At 43.5% G+C, this 26,066-nt stretch overlaps 1 protein-coding gene and 1 long non-coding RNA gene across 4 annotated transcripts in view; one reads left to right on the top strand and one right to left on the bottom strand.

Moving 5' to 3' along the window:
• The window catches only part of SNN (stannin), a 29,144-nt gene extending 3,777 nt beyond the window's left edge, over positions 1-25,367 (bottom strand). Inside the window, exon 1 of the mRNA XM_068244696.1 lies at positions 25,224-25,367. The gene's annotated coding sequence lies outside the window, so the exon portion shown is untranslated. The remainder of the gene's footprint in view (positions 1-25,223) is intronic.
• Positions 25,368-25,417: 50 nt separating this feature from the next.
• The window catches only part of LOC137524620 (uncharacterized), a 154,644-nt gene continuing 153,995 nt past the window's right edge, over positions 25,418-26,066 (top strand). For all 3 annotated transcript variants that reach the window (XR_011022739.1, XR_011022740.1, XR_011022741.1), the window contains exon 1: positions 25,418-25,559. This is a non-coding gene — a long non-coding RNA (uncharacterized lncRNA). The remainder of the gene's footprint in view (positions 25,560-26,066) is intronic.

Genomic DNA, 26,066 nt, shown 5'->3' with positions numbered 1-26,066 from the left:
ATCAGCAGGGCAGCCAAGCAGTTTGCCTTGTTTAAAAGGAAACAAATATATCAGGCTCCATATCGCTCTTACTTCAGGTGGCTGTTAAAGCAGGGTTGTGGAGTTGGAGCAATTTATTGAGTATCTGGCGTCAGAGTTGGTGGGTTCATAAACTGAGGTGTTGGATGATTTTTGAACAAACTCCACAGTCCTGCTCCCACAGAACCGTACAACATGGCACAGCAGCATCAACAATGAAATGATTATTTGTTGTATTTATAGTTTAATTCAAATACGAAAAAAGTTTTTTTGTGCTAAACACAAATACAGAAGGAAAAAACATAACACAATATTAAGAAATCAAGTAGCAGTTACTAATCTAGCCTATGGGCTAGGCCTGAAAGATAAATCGAATTTTAACTGAAATCGCAATCACCAAGTTCACAATTTCGGAATTGTCAAAGTGGCGAGTATCGTGATCATGTCATTTCAACATGGGGAAGTTGAAGATGCAGCTTCAAACTTCCCCAAAGTCCTGGCGCGTGCAGACAGCAGCATTGGACATGCCTTCCACACGAGTCCAACGCTGTCCGTCCTCTATCGCAGTCTGCCAGCTCTTGTGCTTGGCAAAACTCCGGTTTCCTGTATGTCACATGACATACAGGAAGTATTCCATGTATTAGAGGCTGCAGGAGATGAAGTGGATAGACGGGCATCGCTGGACTCGTGCTGGAAGCTATGTCCAGAATTGATGCAGCTTGGGGGACAGCGGAGGCACAGAGAGAAAGAGAGAGAAACAGAGCGGGAACAGAGGCACAAAGGAGCAAGAGAGAGACCCAGATGACGCATAAAGAGGCAAATGGGACACAGAGACGGGGACAGAAGGGGAACAAACAGGCACAGCTGAGACACACCAGAAAAGCTCCTCAAACGCTAGAGGTTTCAAAAGCTCTTCCCAAAGTAATGCTACTGGGTTTTTGTTTGTTTTTTACAAAACTGCATCGCTCCAGTGTGCATAGACACATTAGCAGGAGGTTTCAAAAACTCAAAACGCTCAGTAAAACTCCTCTGCTGTGCACCAGGCCCATGTGTTCTGTGAGCAAAGTCTTATGACTTATTGAAATGGTCCACTTTTATCGAGTGGGGTACTCAAAATCTAGGTACCAGGAAATGATATTGATATGATCTAGAACTTACTTTATCTAAGCCTTTTGAAATGCCTTGTTCTACAAATGACAAAGAAGGGGGCGAATTCGAGTGGAGGAGAAGGTGCAGCTGTGGGTGGATTATTATAGCTCAGAATACAAAGACTAGTTCTAAACAAATCTAATATATCTATAGCTGTGGAATTATCAAATAAACTGAGAGGACAGATAGTACCATGAGTTATCACTTTTTCTAGTTCTCATTTCAGTCGCTAAGGCTGATGCAGCCTCCATGCAGCAGAGCTTGTTTTTGCCTTCCTTTTCCTGTGAAAGTCTCAGCATGACAGGACCGAGCAGCAGGAGCCAGAGGTCAGTGTATTCACAGGCAAGGAGAAAACAGATTATTACACAAAGCAGCAGAGCTTCCGCTCACAGCCAAGACTCTCCCAAACCCAACGCCAGTCTGCAGCAAGTCTAACAGAAAATCTGACATGAATATGCTTTCATATTTCTTTTTCCCTTTCAATTTGTCATGTACTCCATGAAAAAAAAAAAATAAAACAAACAAGCAAGCAGTTTATTGCATAGTGTCATTCAGTGACAGGAAGGAGGGGGTGGGAGGGGGGGGGGGCAGAGATTACCCAAAGCTAGCCATCTTACCCAATACCCAAACCCCTAGCCATCTCTCCAGGGAGGCACAGTGGTGAACTGAATATCACTGTTGCCTTGCAGCACTGGAGTCCAGGTACAAATATTGTCCAGGTAAGTCTCCCAGCACCCCTGTATTGTGATCCCAGCCTTCCAACGTTCCTGTATTGTGCCCCAGCCTCCCGGCGCCCCTGTATGGTGCCCCAGCCTCCCGGCGCCCCTGTATGTGGTCCCAGCCTCCCGGCGCCCCTGTATTGTGGTCCCAGCCTCCCGGCGCCCCTGTATTGTGGTCCCAGCCTCCCGGCGCCCCTGTATTGTGGTCCCAGCCTCCCGGCGCCCCTGTATTGTGGTCCCAGCCTCCCGGCGCCCCTGTATTGTGGTCCCAGCCTCCCGGCGCCCCTGTATTGTGGTCCCAGCCTCCCGGCGCCCCTGTATTGTGGTCCCAGCCTCCCGGCGCCCCTGTATTGTGGTCCCAGCCTCCCGGCGCCCCTGTATTGTGGTCCCAATCTCCCAGCGCCCCTGTATTGTGCCCCAGCCTCTCAGCGTCAGGAGTGAATCTCTAAGTAAGAGAAAACAATAAAGGGTAAACATTGGGGAAGCGTTAGAACATTTACCAAGTGAGTGTTGTTGTCCTACACTTACTGTCATAAAGACAGCCAAGCTTTACACCAAATGCCTGGAGACATCAGAATGGCCAGGTCATTTTGCCCAAGTGCCTGCTGCAACCTTTGTTCTCCTCCTTACCCCTTCCACTCCTTTGTCGGCCGCACATTATTCCCTCATCCTTGTTCTGTAGAAACAACATACAGAATGTCTGTACAGAATCTAGCCCAAAACTACTGTCTCATTCGATAACTGAGGACTACCTGTACAGTAGAGTCCTGGTTATCCGGAACTCAACTAACCAGCACAAATTGCCGGCAGTACTCACAGTGGTTGGGGCCAACCTCTTAGGCTGTGTGTGGGCTCTGCTTGAAACCAGAAAGCACACTTATCCAGCATCAGCCAATCCCCATCGGCGCCGGCTAACAGACTCTACTGTATGATCCTAACCTTTCCTCCACTCTACGAGGATCTAAAATGTATTGCCAGAAATGGCCTTTAATGCCTGCCAGCTTTTTTGCTTCATCAAAAAGAAAAATTGATTTTCAGATTTAATTTGGGACTTAGCGCTAGATTATCATTTCCCTTCATGTGGGACATGGTAATGCGTTTCTCCACAAGAGCTCTGCAGGCTTCGTTGCAGACATTACTGGGCTGGAACGAGTCACATCGCCGGGATGTAAACACCAAAGTATAATTGTGATTTCAGTTTTATAAAGCAGAAGGACTGGATGCGCCTGATTACAAAGAGAAGACGCTCCTTGAGGAATACTTGCTGCAGTTTATTAGATTCATGCTGTAATGAGGTCTAACAGCTCAGACAATGCGATCTTCTCACCTCCTACGCTGAAATGTCAGACCAATATGGGAGAAGTTTCATTAATAAACCCTCCCTCTGAAACAATTTTAAACCATTAAAGAGATAATGAGCTGCATGTGCCCATTACCTGGTTTATTAATAGAATCTACATTCTAATAATAGTACGAACTTTCATCATTTAGATGAATTGCATTAACAACTTATTGGATATATTACCATATTAGCACAAATAGAGCTGGATAAAAAAATGGAGGATGATCTAGGACTTTAAGCTCTTAAAGTGAAGCTGAAGTGAAAATAAACTTATGAGATAACTGGATGTGTAGCCAAATAAATAGAACAGTAAATAGAACATTAGTAACCGAGAAAAGGGTTTAATTTTTATTTTCAGTTTTATAGCATAATTTTTAAGATTGCATAAGACCATCACAGATGCTGTTTAGAATCCACACTCTGCCTTTTAAGCTGAAAAAGAAACATAAGTAATGATCATTTGAACTTTCCTGCAGTAAAACCTTATTTGTCTTTCCCTGGCAGAAGAGCTTAATATAGTGTAGTATGTACTGGAACCGTGGAGGTGAAAGGGTAAGTATACATTTATACTCACAAGTCTGGGTTACCGTCCAGGTTCGTAATGAAAGGGGCCAAATCCCCTCCACCAGGGGTGGACACAGTAGCGATATAGTTGTACAGAGGCGCCAGAAGTGTAAAAATTCCTAAAATTTTTTAAAAACATGGGGGGCTGGCGGTAGACTTAGCTCCAAAGGTACAGTCCTGGCCAAAAGTTTTGAGACTGTCAAAAATATTCGTTTTCACAAAGATTGCTGCTAAACTGCTTTTAGATCTTTGTTCCAGTTGTTTATGTGATGTACTAAAATATAATTATAAGCACTTCCTATGTTTTAAAGGCTTTAATTGACAATTACATGAGATTTATGCAAAGAGTCAGTATTTGCAGTGTTGACCCTTCTTTTTTAGGACCTCTGCAATTCGACTGGGCATGCTCCCAATCAACTTCTGGGCCAAATCCTGACTGATAGCAACCCATTCTTTCATAATCACTTCTTTGAGTTTTTCAGAATTAGTTGTTTTTTGTTTGTCCACCCGCCTCTTGAGGAATGACCACAAGTTCTCAATGGATTAAGATCTGGGGAGTTTCCAGACCATGGACCCAAAACCTCAAAGTTTTGGTCCCCGAGCCACTTAGTTATCACTTTTGCCTTATGACACGGTGCACCATCGTGCTGGAAAATGCATTGTTCGTCACCAAACTGTTGTTGGATTGTTGAAAGAAGTTGCTGTTGGAGGGTGTTGTGGTACCATTCTTTATTCATGGCTGTGTTTTTTTGGCAAAATTGTGAGTGAGCCCACTCCCTTGGATGAGACGCAACCCCACACATGAATGGTCTCAGGATGTTTTACTGTTGGCATGACACAGGACTGATGATAGGGCTCACCTTTTCTTCTCCTGACAAGCCCTTTTTCCAGATGCCCCAAACAATAGGAAAAGGGGCTTCATTGGAGAATATGACTTTGCCCCAGTCCTCAGCATTCCATTCACCATACTTTGTGCAGAAAATCAATCTGTCCCTGATTTTTTTTGGCAGAGAAGTGGCTTCTTTGCTGCCCTTGTTGACACCAGGCCATCTTCCAAAAGTCTTCGCCTCACTGTGCGTGCAGATGCTCTCACACCTGCCTTCTGCCATTCCTGGGCAACCTCTGCACTGGTTGCACTCCGATCCTGCAGCTGAATCCTCTTTAGGAGACAATCCTAGCGCTTGCTGGACTTCCTTGGATGCCCTGAAGCCTTCTTAACAAGAATTGAACCTCTTTCCCTGAAGTTCTTGATGATCCTATAAATTGTTGATTTAGGTGCAATCTTAGTAGCCACAATATCCTTGCCCGTGAAGCCATTTTTATGCAATGCAATGATGGCTGCATGCTTTTCTTTGCTGGTCACAATGGTTAACAATGGAAGATCAATGATTTCAAGCATCACCCTCCTTTTAACATGTCAAGTCTGCCATTCTAACCCAATCAGCCTGACATAATAATCTCCAGCCTTGCGCTCGTCAACATTCTCCTGAGTTAAAGCGGTATCGTCACCATAAAAATCAAATTTCAACAGCAACTGGTCTGAGTATATTAAGTGATAAAGATGCTAATACTGCATTCAAAACTTTTTCTGCTGTTATGATTTGGAGTTATCACATACTTAAGGAGCACTGGCCCTTTAGTAGTCGGTGCCAAAGAATTGAATGCTGGGGTTCTTTTTATCTATAATGTATTCCTCCTCTTTCCTTTATTTCCCTGCCAGCTGCTTATCTGAAACCTAATCCCCTACTCACTTGTGTTTACAAGCAAGGATGAGGCGACTCAGCGATTGGAGGAGACAAGAAAAAAAGTAAAGGGCAGAAATGACATCACGAGTTAGCCTTAACTGTGGACAAAAGACATGGCCCCCACCACTAACAGAATTCTCGTCATTTACTATATAACATTTACTGAAATCAAAACGTGGACAGTATAATACATGTGTTATGTAAGTAGATCAAGTATTTATCTACTTATATACAGTATGTGTTTTTTTTCCCTGGCATAGTATGGCTGATCCTACTGCTTTAACAAGACGATTACTGAAATGATCTCAGCAGGTTGACAGCAATGAAATGCAGTGGAAAGGTTTGTTTGGGATTCAGTTAATTCTCATGGCAAAGAAGGACTATGCAAGTCATCTGAACACTCTTCATAACATTCTGGAGTATATGCAAATTGCTATTATAAAAACTTAAGCACCAACTTTTCTAATTTCCAATATTTTTGACAGTCTCAAAACTTTTGGCCAGGACTGTAGACACAAGAAGCTGTTTGCTATTATTTCAAAAAACTATTTATTTACATACTCCAGATAAGTGAACTGGACACAAGTCAGGAAGTGAACTCTTTGGCCCGGAAAAGAATAAATACAATTTATTCATTCTAAAAACGTGAACGCAATCGCCGCATAAAGCGGTTTTGTGAGCGTTTAGTGCTCTTCCTACCCCTTCCATTATAGCAAAAATGCCCCAAAAATGGTACAGGTACCGCTTTACTGAACGCACAGCGCACGAACCACGCTGATATGAACCTTCTCAGAGATTAATTGAACAAGCGTTTTGTGCGCGATTTTAAAAATTGCCTGCGCTTGAAAAAAGGCAGAAAACGCCTGTGAGTGTCAAATGTTTTCCCGCTTTACAGGGAGTGCAGAATTATTAGGCAAGTGGTATTTTTGAGGAATAATTTTATTATTGAACAACAACCATGTTCTCAATGAACCCAAAAAACTCATTAATATCAAAGCTGAATATTTTTGAAAGTAGTTTTTAGTTTGTTTTTAGTTTTAGCTATTTTTGGGGGATATCTGTGTGTGCAGGTGACTATTACTGTGCATAATTATTAGGCAACTTAACAAAAAACAAATATATACCCATCTCAATTATTTATTTTTACCAGTGAAACCAATATAACATCTCAACATTCACAAATATACATTTCTGATATTCAAAAACAAAACAAAAACAAATCAGTGACCAATATAGCCACCTTTCTTTGCAAGGACACTCAAAAGCCTGCCATCTATGGATTCTGTCAGTGTTATGATCTGTTCACCATCACCAGCCGCAACCACAGCCTCCCAGACACTGTTCAGAGAGGTGTACTGTTTTCTCTCATTGTAAATCTCACATTTTATGATGGACCACAGGTTCTCAATGGGGTTCAGATCAGGTGAACAAGAAGGCCATGTCATTAGTTTTTCTTCTTTTATACCCTTTCTTCCCAGCCACGCTGTGGAGTACTTGGACGCGTGTGATGGGGCATTGTCCTGCATGAAAATCATGTTTTTCTTGAAGGATGCAGACTTCTTCCTGTACCACTGCTTGAAGGTGTCTTCCAGAAACTGGCAGTAGGGCTGGGAGTTGAGCTTGACTCCATCCTCAACCCGAAAAGGCCCCACAAACTCATCTTTGATGATACCAGCCCAAACCAGTACTCCACCTCCACCTTGCTGGCGTCTGAGTCGGACTGGAGCTCTCTGCCCTTTACCAATCCAGCCACGGGCCCATCCATCTGGCCCATCAAGACTCACTCATTTTATCAGTCCATAAAACCTTAGAAAAATCAGTCTTGAGATATTTTTTGGCCCAGTCTTGACGTTTCAGCTTGTGTGTCTTGTTCAGTGGTGGTCGTCTTTCAGCCTCTCTTACCTTGGCCATGTCTCTGAGTATTGCACACCTTGTGCTTTTGGGCACTCCAGTGATGTTGCAGCTCTGAAATATGGCCAAACTGGTGGCAAGTAGCATCTTGGCAGCTGCACATTTGACTTTTCTCAGTTCATGGGCAGTTATTTTGCGCCTTGGTTTTTCCACACGCTTCTTGTGACCCTGTTGACTATTTTGAATGAAATGCTTGATTGTTCGATGATCACGCTTCAGAAGCTTTGCAATTTTAAGAGTGCTGCATCCCTCTACAAGATATCTCACCATTTTTGACTTTTCTGAGCCTGTAAAGTCCTTCTTTTGACCCATTTTGCCAAAGGAAAGGAAGTTGCCTAATAATTATGCACACCTGATATAGGGTATTGATGTCATTAGACCACACCCCTTCTCATTACAGAGATGCACATCACCTAATATGCTTAATTGGTAGTAGGCTTGCGAGCCTATACAGCTTGGAGTAAGACAACATGCATAAAGAGGATGAGGTGGTCAAATTACTCATTTGCCTAATAATTCTGCACTCCCTGTAAGGACCAGATTTTTTTTTTCTTTTAAAACTACACACATTGTGATCTCTGTGATTAACTCACTGTGATTACCATAGCTCCTTGGCTCCTGAACAGCTCACGGAACTCAGCTGGCAGAAGCGCAATAGCGAGGGAAGCAGATGGGGCCAAGCTGTTGAAATCTACATCCTGGCAGGGGTAAGAGGCTGCAAACAAGACCCACATATTTTAACTGCACGTTTCTGACACAGGTTAAGAGTCACCCAAAATGATCTGCATCATTAGCCTCAGATGCCTAAACATCTGCAAAGGCCTAAGGGTTCCTTCACATTATGAGCGTTTGCAGGTTTTTTTTAAGCGCTGGCGATTTTAGAAATCGCCCCCAAAAAAATCGCTTGTGCAATGATTCCTTATGAGAGAGTGTTCACGTGTGCGTTTCGATTTTACTAAAATCTCAAATGCGGTACAAGTACCATTTCCTGAGCGCTTTGGCTCAATGGAAGGTATAGGGAAATCGCAAAAAGTGCTTGAAAAAGCGCTTTTCATAGCCATTTCCCGAGCGCTTTTATGAAAAAATACATTGTATTTATTCATTTCCGGGTCAAAGAGTTCACTTCCTGACTGACGTCAGGAAGTGAAATAAAACTAATCGCTCTGCAAAAGCGCTTAGAAAAGTGCTTTAAAAACTCAATAAATCGGTCAGCGCTTGCAATTTATAATGTGAACATAGCCTTACACTAGAACGAGCCCAGCAGAAGCAGTACTGTCCGAATATGCTATAACATTCCAGGGATGTGCTGTCTTCAATGCCACTTGCAGAGCAGGGACTAGGTCCTCCAGCACCCAAGGCTGAGACACCAAAGTGCACCCCTCCATCCCTCCCACCTCAGCTGTCACTCACTGATTGCTATTAGACTAAGGGACACAGGGCCCACAACCTCCCCAACACCTTAATATCTAGTTATCTGGCTTGCAGTCACTGCTATGTATCCCCTTTTCTTATTTCTTTCTGCTTCATACACAATTAGAAATGACAGCTGAATGAATTGTGCGCCCCCTCCTACACTGCGCCCTGAGGCTGGAGCCTCTCCAGCCTATGCCTCGGCCCGGCCCTGGCCATTTGTATTCCGAAAAGGGATGCATGACTTCAACAGATGAATGCCAATCCGGTCCACTATCCAAACAAAAAAAATAAATAAAATGTATAGCTTACAGTACAAATGGATGCAAAAGAACGGGCTAATAGCATGCATCCATTTGTAGCATATGAAGAAGAGAGAACCGAGAGCCCGATATGGTGTAGTATGTCAAGGTAATTGGATAATTAGAAAGAGTATGAATTGTATACTCACAAACCAGGGTTACCTCCAGGCAACCACTGTGTAGGCAGGTGAGGAGATTAGCCTGTCCTCACTCAGGAATAAGAAGTCGCTCTCTGTAGGCTTGAAAAACAAGAAGGGGTATCCCCCTCCACCAAAGGTGGATACAATCAGTATTATGGTAGAGAACAGAGGCGCCAAAAGGATAAAAACAATATTTAAAAGTTTTAAAATTATTGCTTAGGAGGCAGTGGTGGACTCACCTCCCACAAGCAGACACAACAACTGTGTATTCACAAAAGGGACATTTATTGGTATACTCCAAATAAGGTTGCAACGCGTTTCGCAGGTCAAACCCGCTTCATCAGGCAATTACAGGAAGGAGCACACAACAGCAGTATGTCCAGATAGCACCTGGCGCCTCAGTCCACTGAGGCGCCAGGTGCTATCTGGACATACTGCTGTTGTGTGCTCCTTCCTGTAATTGCCTGATGAAGCGGGTTTGACCTGCGAAACGCGTTGCAACCTTATTTGGAGTATACCAATAAATGTCCCTTTTGTGAATACACAGTTGTTGTGTCTGCTTGTGGGAGGTGAGTCCACCACTGCCTCCTAAGCAATAATTTTAAAACTTTTAAATATTGTTTTTATCCTTTTGGCGCCTCTGTTCTCTACCATAATCCATTTGTAGCATGCATTTGTGAAAAAAACAGCTGCCCACTCCATTCAAAACGTGGGCAGCAAACTAAAGCTGATAGATAGATAGCATTTGATAGATATTAGGACGGATTATTTTACGAACGACTAAAAACCAACATTGTATATCAATCTTTTGATCGATTTTAGCCCATAATGATGTGTAAATTCATAATTGATTAGATATGCTGTCTACGTAGTGTGACTCGAGCCTCAGACTCCAGTGATGAGTAAACAGAATTCTTTACGTAAAAATTAATATTAAGAGAAGGATCTAAATAAGTAAGTATTCCGTATAACTCAGTGCAAATGAAAACAAGAAAAACTACAACTGTGAAAAAGGAGTGTTAGGTAGGAGGAGAACGAACAACATAGCCACTAGTCAAGTTGAGGGAATCCATGACCGCTTCCTGCTCATGGCAATATGGTCACAACCACTCATTTTTAAGAAAAGGGGACACTGAAGAAAACACTAATCACGCCACCAACTGAATTACATTAAGTAAAGATGCGTGGAGTGGAGGCAGCAGCCGAGGCAAGCGCCACAACCAAAAGCCACGGGTCCTGGAGTGCAATTTTAGCATAGTGTCCCCTGGTTAAAATTAGTGGACATCACTAACTTGCCATGAGAAGGAGGCGGTTGTTGGTCTGTAAGGTTTCCTGCAGGTTCCCTCAACTAGAGTAGTGCCACAACATAAGCATTCAAATTATAAGATACAATGAAAACAATTTTTATAGGCTACTGGATATCAGCCTGGCCATATGGAAAGCAATAAAGTACAGCTGATGTGGCCAGAGAGGTACTACTTCTATAGTATCACTGACACGATGCTCTATATTATTCAATAATCAAGAACATAAATAATCCCTAAAAATTCATGTACAGAGGTAGCACTGCAGGCACCCGATCCACACGGATAGAATCACAACTGCATGCCTGTAAGTTCCACTGGAAGCCTTACTCAACAAGGGAGGATAAATTCCTAATAGGTGAAAAACTCCTATAGCATTACAAGCATTCGTTTTCATTGTACTGTATTGTTAGTCAATACAAAACACTGATGGCAATGAGAGCAGACGGGCATGTCTACTGTCATCTGTACCCTGCTGAATGCATGGAAAATTCCATTGTGTTGGCTGAATGTAGTTCCATGTACTCTCAGCAACTTCCTTTCCAAGTGACAAACATCTCTTCACAACTACAGCAGCAATGATACTTCTCAGAGAGGCTCAACCCTGCAGGGAGCAAGATATGCACTCAAGTGCCTCATGTACGCTTGTAACTGGAACATCGCATGATTAGCTGCCAGTGGTGTCTGAATTCATATTATCTGCTGATGAAAAAGGGATAGAGAAGTGAGTGGCTACATTACCAAGATGAGCATGCCAGTCCAGCCGGAATAAATACCAATTGGTCCTAAAATGTTTATAAGCTCTTGCTAAAGTTTCTGTGATCCCACTTGAGGGATGTTATTTCTAAGAAATCCACAATAGCATTACATTAGCAAGAGCTTTACAAATCACAAGTGCTTAGGAAACCGCTGCTAGTACGTCCCAAGCCTGAGGCTAGTTTCACACTACAACACAGCATCAGCGAATCGGCGGGTCGCTTCTGCCGCACCGCCAAAAACAGGCCTTCAGGAAACACCGCGTTAATACACTGTGTTCCCTGTGTGGCCGCCAGCAAAGCAGGAAGCGATGCGCATTTGCACTTCCTGCTTCAGGTATGCGGAAGCGTATTGTAAAATACGCTTCCGCGCATGCGCGCCATTACAATGCAATACCGAGTTTAAAAAAAAACAAACTGTCGCCATAGAGTAACAAGACTTCCGGGCTGACGCAGATCGCCGCAGGTCCTACACAGTAACATAGTCCTGCACTAGCGTTACATTGGGCACTTCCGTGCAGCGTACCCCAACATGGGAAGTATAAACTTCCCTATAGGGTTACATTAGGCAGTGGTAGCAGTGCGGCAACTTGCCACACTGCACTGCGCCAGTGTGAAAGGGCCCTGTTTTTTTCCCCCTCCTCTCTTTAAAATGAACTGAAGTTTACCAGCAATGATAGACACCTATCCACTTAGTGTGAAAGCACTTGCGTAATATTAGTATTTTTTTGTGTTGCCAAAATGTAAATAGGTGATTTCCCCAACTACCTCCTCTGCATTTTCAAACAGGAACTTAAAGCGGACTCAAACCAAACATTTTTTTTTTTAATTCAAAATATTTAGTTGCACCGCTCTGACACATACAAAGATAAAAACTCCTTCAAGCCTATGAGCATTTCAGTGTATGCTATTCACCCTTCTCTTTTCATAACTAGGGTTATACAGGTGGCAGCAACTACTTCTGAGATTAGTAGGAGGTTTTAGATCATGGGTGTGTTTGTCATCAGCTACCCTCCCCCACATGGGCATCATCTATGTGAAATCTCACACAAGCTGAGATCACCTCCCCTGTGACATCAGTAGCAGCCTGTGTTTTCTTTGTTTTTTATCTCCTCCACCAGTTTGCCGGAAAAATCCCGGCAATATGAAAGGAAGGGAGGGGTTCCTCCAATACATGTAAAATATTTTAGATTTGTCATCATGCAGCTGAAAAAAGGCTGCTATTTATTATTATAAGTTAGAAAATAGATTTTATTTCTGAAATCTTGTATTTTTAATGTGGGTCCACTTTAAGAAGTTAAACTGCTGAAGGGTGGCAGGGGAAGCTTGTTTTGTTCCGTAATCTCTCTTCTCTCTGCTCTGCGAGCTCTGTGAGTCTTGCACCGATATCGACAGAAGAGAACTGTCGGTAATGGAACTGTGTTTACTGCATGCTGTAACCTTGGTGAATTGACATTTACTGACGTTTGTTGAGGTATTTACCGCACAAGTCTAATTTACCTCACTGCTCGGTAATTTCAGCCTTACATGTGGTAACAGCCTTGGTAAATTGACACTTTCTTAAAGGACAACTGTAGTGAGAGGGACATGGAGGCTGCCATATTGATTTCCTTTTAAAGCAATGCCAGTTACCTGGCAGCCCTGCTGATGTATTTGGCTGCAGAAGTGCCTGAATAGCACCAGAAACAAGCATGCAGCTAATCTTGTCAGATCTGACATTGTCAAACACCTGATCTGCTGCATGCTTGTTCGGGGTCTATGGCTAAAAGTATTAGAGGCAGAGGATCAGCAGGATAGCCAGGCAACTGGCATTGCGTAAAAGGAAATAAATATGGCTGCCTCCATATCACTCTCACTACAGTTGTCCTTTAAAGGGGCACTATGGCAAAAAAAAAATTTGTAAAATTTAAAATACGTGCAAACATATACAAATAAAAAGTATGGTTTTTTTTTCCAGAGTAAAATGAGCCATAAATTACTTTTCTCCTATGTTGCTGTCACTTACAGTAGGTAGTAGAAATCTGTCAGAAATGACAGGTTTTGGACTAGTTCATCTCTTCATAGGGGGAATTCTCAGGTATTTATTTATTTTCAAAAGCACTTAGTGAATGGCAGTTGCTCTCAGGGCTGTGGAGTCGGGGCAACTTTGGGCACCCGGAGTCGGAGTTGTTGACTTCATAAACTGAGGAATCGGAGTCGAGGCAATTTTGGGAACCCTGAGTCTGAGTCGTGGTTTCATAAACTGAGGAGTCGGAGTTGGAAGATTATTGTACCGACTCCACAGCCCTGGTTGCTCTCTCCAACTGCCAAAAAAATTGTGTAGTGAGCAGGAAAGCTGGCCAGCATCATTGTTTAAAACCGTTTTAGGGAATATCTTTATAAAATATAAAAGCCTTGCTGAGAATCCCCTATGAAGAGATGGGCTAGTCCAAAACCTGTCACTTCTGTCAGAATTCTACTACCTACTGTAAGTGACAGCAACAGTAGAAAAGTAATTTATGGTTCATTTTACTCTGAAAAAAAAAGTACTTATTTGTTTATGTTTGCACATATTTTTAAAGGAGGAGCTGTCAGCCATACTACTCCAGATAAAAAAAAACAACATATATAAGTAGATAAATACTAGCTCTACTTACATAACATGTGTATTGCGTGGTCCAAGTGTTGATTTCAGTGAACTTTATAAAATAAGGTAAATGGAGAGAATTCTGTTTGCTGGCAGGGGCCATCTTTACTCCCTCCAGCTGAAGCCAATGGTGAGGTCATTTCCTCCCTTACTCCTCCCCTCCCCACAGCAATAGCGAGTGTTATATCAGGGCACCCCCGCATCCATAGGAACCCCTTCAGGAAATGCAGGGAATCCCTAAGGAAAGGGTACAGGGGGTGATGCGGTGGTGGCAGCCACTGCCTACATGAATCAGCAGAGATGCCTGTCGGGCTGGAGTGTGGGGAGGGGACAGACACGGCAGTCATGGAAGGCAGCCAATGAGAGGAAAAGGAGTGAGAGTGACAGAGGCTGCAGCCAATCAGGCTCAACTAGCTGTGTCTGTACAGAAACTCCTCCCCCCCTTCCCCCTCAGCCTGCACTGCAACTTCTCTTTTGCGGCTGATTACTGCGTACTAAGGAGCTGGGGACATGAGAATTAATCTCTGCAATAAAAAAGTTAAGATTGATTTTGAAGTTATGCATTTCCATTTTAGCATTCCTTTTATATGATAAATAGCTAGAAATAGAGAATTGATTTTGTTTTTCATGCCTATCAGTTACTCTTTAATTTTAAAATTTTTCGCCATAGTGCCCCTTTAAGTGCTTGCTAAAAATCAGCTGTTTTCAGCATTACCGATTGCGATAATGCTTGGTGAATTGATGGCCATGTCCAATCTCCATTGCAGTTCACACTCATAATGTGTGCATTATGCAACTAACCACTGTGAATGCAGCAGACCACTGTGAATGCAGCAGACCACTGTGAACCTAGCCTGAAAGACTATTTTCACAATAAGCCAGGGGCCAAACCTGTAAAAATCTGCAGTGTTTTGTTACAATGCGAAAATGCAAATAATGCTTTCCTATGGGGCATCTGCATTTTCAAGAGCCATGTACAGTGCTAAAAAAAAACAAAAAAAAAAAAACACTGTGTCTGTGGTTGGCCTCACACTCCACTCTGGCTTCTCTTAATCAACTGCATAAGTTAAAATGCACACAAAACACAAATTTCAAAACAATCTTCCCTTTCTTACATGCTATGCAGTTCAGTAATGTGTTAACGCAGAAACACGATGTACCCACAAGCTTTATTGTCAGAACTTGCTGAGTTTCAGTCAGCCCACAGATGCTGAGCAGCACTTGATGTGGCCTCAAATGAGTCCTCAGGTGACAAATTGCAACACCTCATGTTTCCTTGTTTTAGATTTAGCAGAGCTGTAATGAACCTGTATACATGTTCTTGGCTATATGAGTGAGGAGGGGTCTTTACAGGTATATATTAAGTACCTGTGTTCCTAAAAAAAGACTTTTTTTTCTATGGACGAGCCTGAAATGTTGTAAGCCATCTAGGGAAATAAAACTTACTACTTGTACTACAGTATGTGCAAAAAATGAATTCAAAACTCTCAGGCAGCCAATTTATTGAGCAAACTTCTGGTGTTTATTTTGAAAAGTTCTAGTTGCAAGCTTCCAGAATCACAGTTGCTTTTTACATTATAATAATTAGTATTTTATAGAGGTAAAAGAACTACAGAGCAGAGAACAATCTAAGTAGTACAAATTACAAACTCCCATATACAAAATGACACAGAGAGCCTACTGCCAAGTGAAGCTTACGATCTCCCGCCCAGGCATTTGCAATAGATTTGTCACAAATCGGAACAGTTTTTTTTTCTTTATATTGTAAGGTGCGCAGTAGTGCAGTAGTAAAATTCATTTAGGTGGTAGGTTGTATGACCGAGCAATAAACCGTTAAAGCTGCAGTGGTCTGAATGGAAAAAAGTGTCTGGTCCTTAAAGGGGAACTGAAGAGAGAGGTATATGGAGGCTGTCATGTTTATTTCCTTTTAATCAATACCAGTTGCCTGGCAGCCCTGCTGGTCTATTTCTCTGCAGTAGTATCTGATTAAAACCAGAAACAAGCATGCAGCTAGTCTTGTCAGATCAGACTTATAAGTCTGAACCACTGAAACACCTGATCTGCTGCATGCTTGTTCAGGGGCTATGGCTAATAGTATTAGAGGCAGAGGATCAGCAGGGCTGCCAGGCAACTGGTATTGATTAAAAGGAAATAAACATGACAGCCTCCATATACCTCTCTCTTCAGTTCCCCTTTAAGGGGTTTTAAGACTGCAGTCCTTAAGTGGTTAAGATAAAAATACATGACCCTCTAAGTTCAGGTGTACTTTAAGCCATCAGATGGTATATTAAAGGTGCACTACATGCACAATTACTGTCACCTGTAGAGACTGGGGCGTAATTCCTTGGATGACAGTTTGGGGCAGAGCTCTGTACAAATGCACCACTAGCCTGATGCAGTTGTCGGTTGAGATTATCCACCAGACCGGATCTAGTGCCAACGCATCTGGGGATGGGGGGGGTGTTTGAGTCGGGGTTGCTGTACACGCGCAAGATTCTCTGCAATCTTGACTGGCTTAATCTAGCATGTGTAAGGCCAGAAACCCACTAGGAGCAATTTCTAGATTTGATATGAAAAAGCTCTTGCTAATGCAATGCTATGGGGGATTTTTATAAAATCACATCGCTCAAGTGGGATCACACCCATAGCATTACATTAGCAAGAGTTTTCAAATTGCAAAGCGCTCAGAAAATCGCTCCTAGTGGGTTTCGGGCCTAAAGGCCCTTTTACACTGAGCCAGTTGCATTGCAATACGAAAAAGTTGTACTGCGAATTAGACATGTGGTGCGACTATATAGTTAAGCATTCAGTATAATGCAAATATGCTTCGCTGCCACTGCAAACACTGCATTGGAACCCTCAGCACCACACTGTTTGAAAGCCCTAATGGGTACATCATTGCATCGCCTTGTGATGATATTGTCCGTTACAATGCTTTATATCTGTTCATGATTGTATGTAGACTACTTACGGTAACTATCAAGGGGTATACTTAGACGTGTGTCTATAGATTAGTGAACTAGGAGGTGATCTATTTGAGTTTGCGTTGGTAGATTACCAAGCTTTCAGCTGGCACGTTTGGATTTGTGCCTTAGACGGTCTTTCATCATTTACACATCCTGCAGGTGATGTTGATAACATCCATGCCTGTCAGAAGTCGCCTGACACAGTTTTACATTGATAAAGACTATTTCAGAACAGCACAGTGGGTGTTTGTGAAGCAAGGTGCCATACTGCAGAAGGTTGGTCTCAACAAACAACTATTGTTTTCTCACTTCCTCACTGAGAAGTAAAGCTGATATGTTTCCTCACAGGATGTCGTTTTTATAATTATGCCTTCACTGCTAGCATAGGTACACCATTTCTGAATGTTTTTGGTTAAACTCTAGTGATTGCTAATATGACAGCCAAAATGCCAAAATGTGTTGTGAGTGATTGTAGGAAGTAGACAGAGGTAAAAAAAAAATAAAAATAAAAAAAATAAATAAAAAATAAAAAAAAAATTATATATATATATAATGCTGATCCAATATAACACTATCCTGAGACAAGTACTTGCCTCAGGAGAGGGAAGCCTCTGAATCTAGAGGTTTTCCTCATCCTCCGCAGTAAAGGGAATCCAGTGCTGGGACCCTCGAAGATCTCCCTGTTGGCTGATTGTCGGCAAGCACACCAGCTGCTTCCCCCTCGGGCTCCGGCAGAAATAGCAGAGTCCGATCGGGTCCGCTCTACTGGACAGGCACAGACACCTCAAACTTGCTCGGTAGAGCGGACCAATTGGTCTCAGCTATTTCTGCCAGAGTCCAAGTGGGAAGCCGGAATAGCGCCTGCACCTAGCGGCAACAGAGATTGTTTCGGGAGCTTAGTGCTCGGGGGTCCCAGTACAGATGGAATATGGGGGAAGCCTCTTTAGGATCCAAAGGCTTCCCCCTCCCGAGGTAAGTACCCCCCAAGGGCACTTTTTCCTCACAAGTGTTCATTAACAATGTAGTATCGTTTTTATTGACCATATGTGGTGCAACGCTCAAGTAACGTGCAATGTAACTTTTCCCCTTCATTACATTCCATTTATGTTTTTACAGGGAATGTAAAGCAGCTTCCACTGTGAACTCAGGCTTAGGCCACTTTCACACTATATCTGTTGCATTGTGCAGCCAGAAAAATAGGATCACAATGGTGATGGAAAGACACATCAAAAGCTTGCAACGCGACTTTCCATCACCGTTGCAATACTACAGAGCAGCACACAGCTAACTGAATTCACCACACCACAACCATATGTGTTGCCCGGTTATGCACAGCAGGCAGTGCATTACCACAAAAGAAGATGTGAAAGTACCATTAAAATATAATTGCATTGTAAGTCCTGGAACACACTAGGGCGTTTTTGGCAGCGTTTCGGGATCGCAAGCAATTCCCAAAGAAACGCTTTGCCAATGTAAATGAGTGAGGGGGAACCTATTAGCACGATTGCGATTAGGAGTGATCAAAAACGCAGGACATGCAGCACTTTAAATATTTACCCGTTGTCTTGATTTCCTTCTTCCGTTTGTAGCTCCGCCCCGTAAAGGAAGAGGTCACAGACGCTTCTCTGATTGGTCCTAAAGAAGCACCTATGACCTCTTTTAGGGGCTGAGACTACGGATGGAAGGAGGCCGGGTAAGTATAATAAAGTTTTATTAAAAAAAATAAAAAAAAAAATAAAAATTGGAAACGCATTCAAGCTCTGGGGAATTGCCATCACAATCACCCTAGGAATCGTTGCACACATTGATGCAGCAAGTTTAAAGCTCTGCAGAGATTCCTAGTGCGTTCCAGGCCTGAGTCAATACCGTTGTGCCATAAATACAGTAGTGTGAAAGTACCCTTCATCTACATACTAGTTCCAGCATTATGGCAAAGAAAACTGGCAAATTCAGGAGGTTGCCAATAGTTTATTTCCTCTTATATTAGACTAATGGAAATCTCTATTCAGAGTACTTCAAAAACACAGGAAACAACTGGGTAATTGGCAAACAGCTGATATAAGAACAAACAAATATAACTAAAAGTAACCAAGTGTATACACCTATATAGGTCACCTGAAAACATCCAATCAATATACAAGTCTGCTAACAGCATGGTACTCCAGTACATGCTCTGGAAAGATGCCAGAAACAATCAGGGCTGAAAGCACACCAAAAAGCGCTAGCGTAATCGCAAACACTAATTTTCTTTAAGCTATTTTTCAAAAGCGATTTCAGGCATTTGCCTAGCGATTTTTGGAGCGTTTTGATGTAGAGATTTTTAATTTTTTGTACAGTTTTAGCTGGAAGTGAACAGCTTTTGCAAAAATAAAAAAATAAAAAAACACTAGAAAAATCGCTCTGTTCTAGCGTTTTTAGAGCGATTTTCCACTTTCCTATACTTAACATTGGGGCTGAATCGCCTCAAAAATGTTGCAGGACTGCGATTGCGTTTGGGAGGGGGGACCAATACCCTTCCAAAGAAAGTCAGCCGCCTGAAACCTTGTTTCAGATGGGTCACAGTAGTATTCATATCATTGCTATAGGATACCCTGGAGCTATCAGTATCAGAGTTTCTCCCTACCCATCATGTAAGAGGAGCTGTTTGCCTGGTTATTAGGTCACAAATTTCCAAGGCAAGTCGTGTACCATGTGATTATTCACATGTGGACATGGAATAAAGGTGTTGAGTTCAATTACTCCATTTATTCATTGTACAACACCACTAACTAGCAGGGGCTGAACAAAAATTTTATATAGCTTTAGATTCTAAAACTTTTCGGTTAAATTCCAAGCTGCATACAATTTGCATAAAGCTTGCATGCAAGACAGAATTACCGGTAGTTGCAACTCATTTACCATCAGTAACTATAATCTTCTTGATTAGCCCCATGCAAAGTTCTGATTTAGCCCCACTAAGGGGCGGTCCTGCTAGCGACGCAATCTTGCGTCCAACTGAAGCCTCCCACCTGAATGCTAATGGCTGCTAGATGTGGTATGGCAGGTAAAGGGTGTATGACAGTGCATCCTGATTGGCTGACGAGCACCTGCTGACGACTCAAATGTAGCTGCATGCATGTATTGCTGTGTTCTATTGCTTGTGTGTGTCGAATTTAGCATTCAGTATATAGGCAGTGTTGGTGGGTTTTCTGGATGTGAGAGGTCCAGAGCCTGGGTGTGAGAGGTCCAGGCCCACCTGCACTCCCCTCCAGGTATCGCGCATTGGCCTTGGGGCCCCGGCCAGTGAGAGTGGTCCGGGGCCCCTGGCCATCGTGCGAACCAATCGTGTGTTTTTAGCCCCACTAATTCCAGTTCCTGTGGATTAAAAAACAAGTATTTGAAGGAAATGCTGATCTCTTAACTACAATTTCAGCACTCAAATCTAATAGAAGAGCTGGAGTCATTGGTAGATTTAATAAAATCGATGCAAAGGACACTGTATATATAAAAAAAAAAGAGGGGCTATTGCCCAGAGTACACTACCTTCATTTAAAACAAAACCGTGAAATATTTAGAGGAAAAATGTAGGGCGATAGTCTAGTGTAAGGGACCCAGCTGGGAACAGCATAGGAAACAGTTCTCCAATCACAGCACCCTCTACGATACAAAGTGTTATGATTAGCTGAATAGTGTGGGCATAGTTTACTACAACCTAGCTGTTCGAGAAGGTGCCATCCACCCAATCAAGTTAGCAAAATTTCTCTTTAAGGTTTCCTGCTGGGTCCCCTAAACTAGACAAATGCCAAATGTAGATACTTAGTGGTGAGTGGATTGCAAAAGTATTAGGCCCCCTTGAAATTTTCCACATTTTGTGATATTACTGCCACAAACCCGAATCAATTTTATTGGAATTCCACGTGACAGACCAATACAAAGTGGTGTACACGTGAAAAGTGGAACGAAAATCATACATGATTCCAAACATTTAAAAAAAATTAACTGCAAAGTGGGGTGTGCGTAATTATTCAGCCCCCTTTGGTATGAGTGCAGTCAGTTGCCCATAGACATTGCCTGATGAGTGCTAATGACTAAATAGAGTTCACCGGTGTGTAATCTAATGTCAGTTCAAATACAGCTGCTCTGCAACGGCCTCAGGAGGTGGTCTAAGAAAATATTGGGAGCAACACCACCATGAAGTCCAAAGAACACACCAGACAGGTCAGGGATCAAGTTATTGAGAAATTTAAAGCAGGCTTAGGCTACAAAAAGATTCCCAAAGCCTTGAACATCCTACGGAGCACTGTACAAGCGATCATTCAGAAATGGAAGGCGTATGGCACAACTGTAAACCTTCAGACAAGGCCGTCCACCTAAACTCACAGGCCGAACAAGGAAAGCGCTAATCAGAAATGCAGTCAAGAGGCCCATGGTGACTCTGGACGAGCTGCAGAGATCCACAGCTCAGGTGGGGGAATCTGTCCATAGTACAACTATTAGTCGTGCACTGCACAAAGTTGGCCTTTATGGAAGAGTGGCAAGAAGTAAGCCATTGTTAACAGAAAAGCATAAGAAGTCAGTTTGCAGTTGGCCACAAGCCATGTGGGGGACACAGCAAACTAGTGGTTCAGAGTGATGTGCAGTGTTAGTTTTCCGCCATACATAGCGTTTTGCATTTTGGCCAAAAAGTTCCATTTTGGTCGACCAGATGAGACCAAAATGGAACTTTTTGGCCAAAATGCAAAACGCTATGTATGGTGGAAAACTAACACTGCACATCACTCTGAACACACCATCCCCACTGTCAAGTATGGTGGTGGCAGCATCATGCTCGGGGGGTGCATCTCTTCAGCAGGGACAGGGAAGCTGGTCAGAGTTGATGGGAGGACGGATGGAGCCAAATACAGGGCAAACTTGGAAGAAAACCTCTTGGAGACTGCAAAAGACTTGAGACTGGGACGGAGCTTCACCTTCCAGCAGGACAACGACCCTAAACATAAAGCCAGGGCAACAATGGAATGGTTTAAAACAAAACATATCCATGTGTTAGAATGGCCCAGTCAAAGTCCAGATCTAAATCCAATCCAGAATCTGTGGCAAGATCTGAAAACTGCTGTTCACAAACATTGTCCATCTAATCTGACTGAGCTGGAGCTGTTTTGCAAGGATGGGCAAGGATTTCTGTCTCTAGATGTGCAAAGCTGGTAGAGACATACCCTAAAAGACTGGCAGCTGTAATTGCAGCAAAAGGTGGTTCTACAAAGTATTGACTCAGGGGGCTGAATAATTACGCACACATCACTTTGCAGTTTTTTGTTGTTGTTTTTTTTAAATGTTTGGAATCATGGATGATTTTTGTTCCACTTTTTGTTCTACTTTGTATTGGTCTTTCACGTGGAATTCCAATAAAATTCATTCATGTTTGTAGCAGTAATGTGACAAAATATGGAAAACTTCAAGGGGGCCGAATACTTTTGCAAACCACTGTACCTTGGTAGAGGGAAGCCTCTGGATCCTCCAAAAGCTTCCCTGCCTCTCTTCACAGCCCTGTGACTCTCACATATGAGAACGAGTGCAGCCATACTGTACAGGGCCAGGCTCACTCTTGCACAGCAGCACGTAACTAACATTACATTCAACTCCATGCTAGTGTGCATGCACAGTGCGGCCAAGCTGAAGGGCTTTGTCGACGGGCTTCTGGGGGTCCAGCGCTAAAATTGCAAGGTGGAGGGAGATTGGCGAAGCCTCTGGATTATCCAAAGCCTTCCCTCTACCTGGGTAAGTACCCATTTGAGACCCTTTTCCCGCTACGGACACACTTTAACAGATGAAATCTAGTTGAGAGCTGTGGCCGCTGCGCCCCTTTTCTCACACACACTGCTCCACAGACTTCCCTGATGCAATTGCTAGACTTGCCAACCTTATATTGGATATCAAAGTTTTCTAAAACTATCATGTAAGGTTGGATTCACAGTGGTCAGTGGCATAAAGCATGTGCTATAATGAGTGTGAACTGCAATGGAGACTGGACCTATTTAATACAAATCGTGCATGCAACGAGTTAGAATAACGAGATCAGTTACAACGCAGTACTGTGAACAGCCCCATAGAGTTGTATGGGCAGTGAGTTGACATGCAGAATTATTTTGTAATGCAACAGAGTACTGTGAACTAGCCTAGTGTCTATTTTTCTGCACATGGGTTGTTTCTTACACCTTAGGCCCGCTTCATATTAGCGTTCCAGGTCCGGCTTCCCCGGACCCGGAACGCTCCGTACACAGCGGATGGTGAACGGATACATTGTTAATCAATGTATCCATTCACACTCGTGCGCCGTCCGGATCCGATCCAGGAACGCAGCTCCGGGACGGTCCGGCTTTTTTTCCAACATGCGCTATTTTTCTGTCCGTCCCGGTGCGGCTGCGGACCCGGGCCGGATCCTGACCCGAACATGCGGCCCATGCTGTGCAATGAGAAACGGATGTTTCTCATCACACTGGCAATAGGACCGGATGCTTCCAGCACCGGTCCTATGCCACTTGGGGGGCCCGGACTACACGCCGGTATCCCCCATGCTTGCAGTGCCTTTCTGGCACTGCAAAGTATCTAGTTCCGGGTACTTTATTGTAGCCGGAACTGATACATTCCGGATCCTCAACTTGTGCCGCCTCGTGACCACCGCAGAGACCCGTACGGTCTCTTTGTGGCCACCGGACCAGGACCCCCGGACACTTGCGGACTCGAACCGCAAGTGTAAATGGGGCCTAAAAGGTATGGTAATTTCCTTGGTAGTGGAAAGCCGTTCCAGCAAAGGTTCCTTCTAAACGTATTTCCTGCCGTTCCCGCTCCTGTTCATGGACTATCAAATCCCAACTAAGCATGCGCGAGCATGACGAGTAGAATGAAGCACTCGTGCACTGAGGATCTATACGATTGATTACTTGAAAACCTTAAAACACTGCCAGTTGATTTATCATTCTTACCAAATCTAAACTATCCCTGTGCAGTCTGTTGCAGTTATGGATATGAAAAAAAAACCAAAACAAAAAAAAAACTTTAGATCAAAATTTCATATTCCCTTTTTAGTCTCCTTTATGAAGATCAGAAAAGGAAAAAAGTAACAATTGTTGGAAAAGTTATTTTCTCTGCAAATCAGACACTCTGTAATGCATATTTAATCATAAATCTAAGGGCAGATAGAACAATTCCTAGGTCTTTTACCCAGGACTCCCAGCCCATTTGGAACAAAACCCGGTTTGCAAAGCAGCAGCAGCAGATGGATTTTAGGGAAGCATGCCTCTCAGGATCACATATCCTCAGCTCACATCACTGGCAGGAGGAGTAATGTTTATTTCCCTATAGACTGAAACTGAATCCTGAGGAAATCCCTGATCTGACATTCCAGCTACTCTGCCCCACTTAAGAAAAACGAATAAACAGCCATGAAAGACATTAGGCATCACGTAGATGGGATAACGCCTGCTAATGGCACAAGACAGGCAGCAATGGTGTAAAGGTTACATCTAGTGATTTGGCAGTATGATCGACCATTCGGTTCAATATCATGCTAAATCGTTCGAGCGATCAGAAATTCTAATCGGACGAAAAATCGTTCACTACACCATCAACTAACCAATATTTGCTTCCTATCTATCACGACCACCAAGAAAATCCAAATTTTCGTTCAACGAAAATTCATTCGGGCGACATTTTTTTCACTCGTTCATAATAGATTGGTATAATTGCCTTCTTAAAATTGCCTTCTTAAAACTGCTTGGTTACTCTGTCATAATAGATTGGGTCCACCAATGGAGATTATTTACAACCAATCCGATCAGAATTTCTGATCGCTCGAACGATTTTTTGCTAGAAATTGGACCGTTAGTGGCCAGCTTTAGTCAATCGAATCAAAATCGCTATGGCTACACTTGCTCTGAGCACCAGCAGAGCTGAAAACTGACTGCAGCACAGAGTCACTCCCAAGGCTGCACAATGTAATTAAGAGGTGCCAGGAGACGTTGTATTATTAAGTTATCTCTACCACAAAGGAAATGCAGGAGCATGCAGCAACCAGTGTAGCCATTTACCCACCACTAATCGCACATCACTAACATTCATTACACTAAAGAGCTTATTGCAGCCTGAATGCTCCCAGCGCTGCTATAATGCACTGGAAATAAATGGTGCATAGCAGTCACTTGGGCAGCAGTTGGCACAGCGGCATGCGATAAGGTCACATGCCTAAACCAGCAGGCAGACAATAGGAGGTCAGGCACAGGGCATGCAGCACCCTCACCTTGCTCGGGCTCCTCACAGAACAGAAGGCACAGCCACCCCCAGTCAGTCAACCAGCGCTCCTGGGCACAGTGTGGTCTTCAGAGCCGCATCTCCCCCACGCACACCACTACCCAGCCCGTGCTCTCATTAGCATAACGGTGCCCCTACTATATAGGCTCTGCTGACGTCAGTCCAAGCCGTGTACCAATGGAAGCTGCCCTGCCGCGACTGACTTAGCAACAGCTGCAGGGCGGGGGGGGACGTAGCAACAAGGCGAGAAGAGCGGTCACGTGAAATCGGAGCACGTGACGCTTCGCAGGCTCTGATGACAGTTATGTAGGAATTCAAAATCAAGGTAACGTTCTGAACTTGTGGAAAGCTGCCAAAATCCACCTATGACGTAGCATTTGTTACTTTAGCTTCACTGTACACGGCTAATAGTGTAATCACGGGAAGCGGTTATGGTTCAGTGTTCATTCACACTGGGGCTGAGTGACAAACAGCTTGCACTACAGGCGTTCATACAACAGTTGCTTCAAGTTGACATTGGCTGGTGCATAGGGTCCTTTTAGTTGCTGTAAGTTGTAACTGAATGGACAATTGATGTGCAGTCTATCCTCTATAATAAAACCTAACTGTCCCTGCGTCATTCTTCCTGTCCCTGGCTGTGTGTCCGTGTTTTTTTTGTACATGTGCGCAGTACAGACAGCCATTGGGACAGGATGACTGGCCAGGGAGCAGGGCGGACTGGTGCGTGTGTCGTGTGGTTGGTGCACTCGGGATGGGCCGACGGGTGCGCACAAGGCGGGTGGATGCGCGCTTGGCGAGCGGGTGCGTGCGCGCACTGACTGGCAGTGGCGTG

This window comes from Hyperolius riggenbachi, chromosome 7 (assembly GCF_040937935.1).
Source record: "Hyperolius riggenbachi isolate aHypRig1 chromosome 7, aHypRig1.pri, whole genome shotgun sequence".
Lineage (NCBI taxonomy): Eukaryota > Metazoa > Chordata > Amphibia > Anura > Hyperoliidae > Hyperolius > Hyperolius riggenbachi.
Note: the sequence above shows the minus strand (reverse complement) of the source record. Positions and strands in the feature narration are given on the sequence as shown.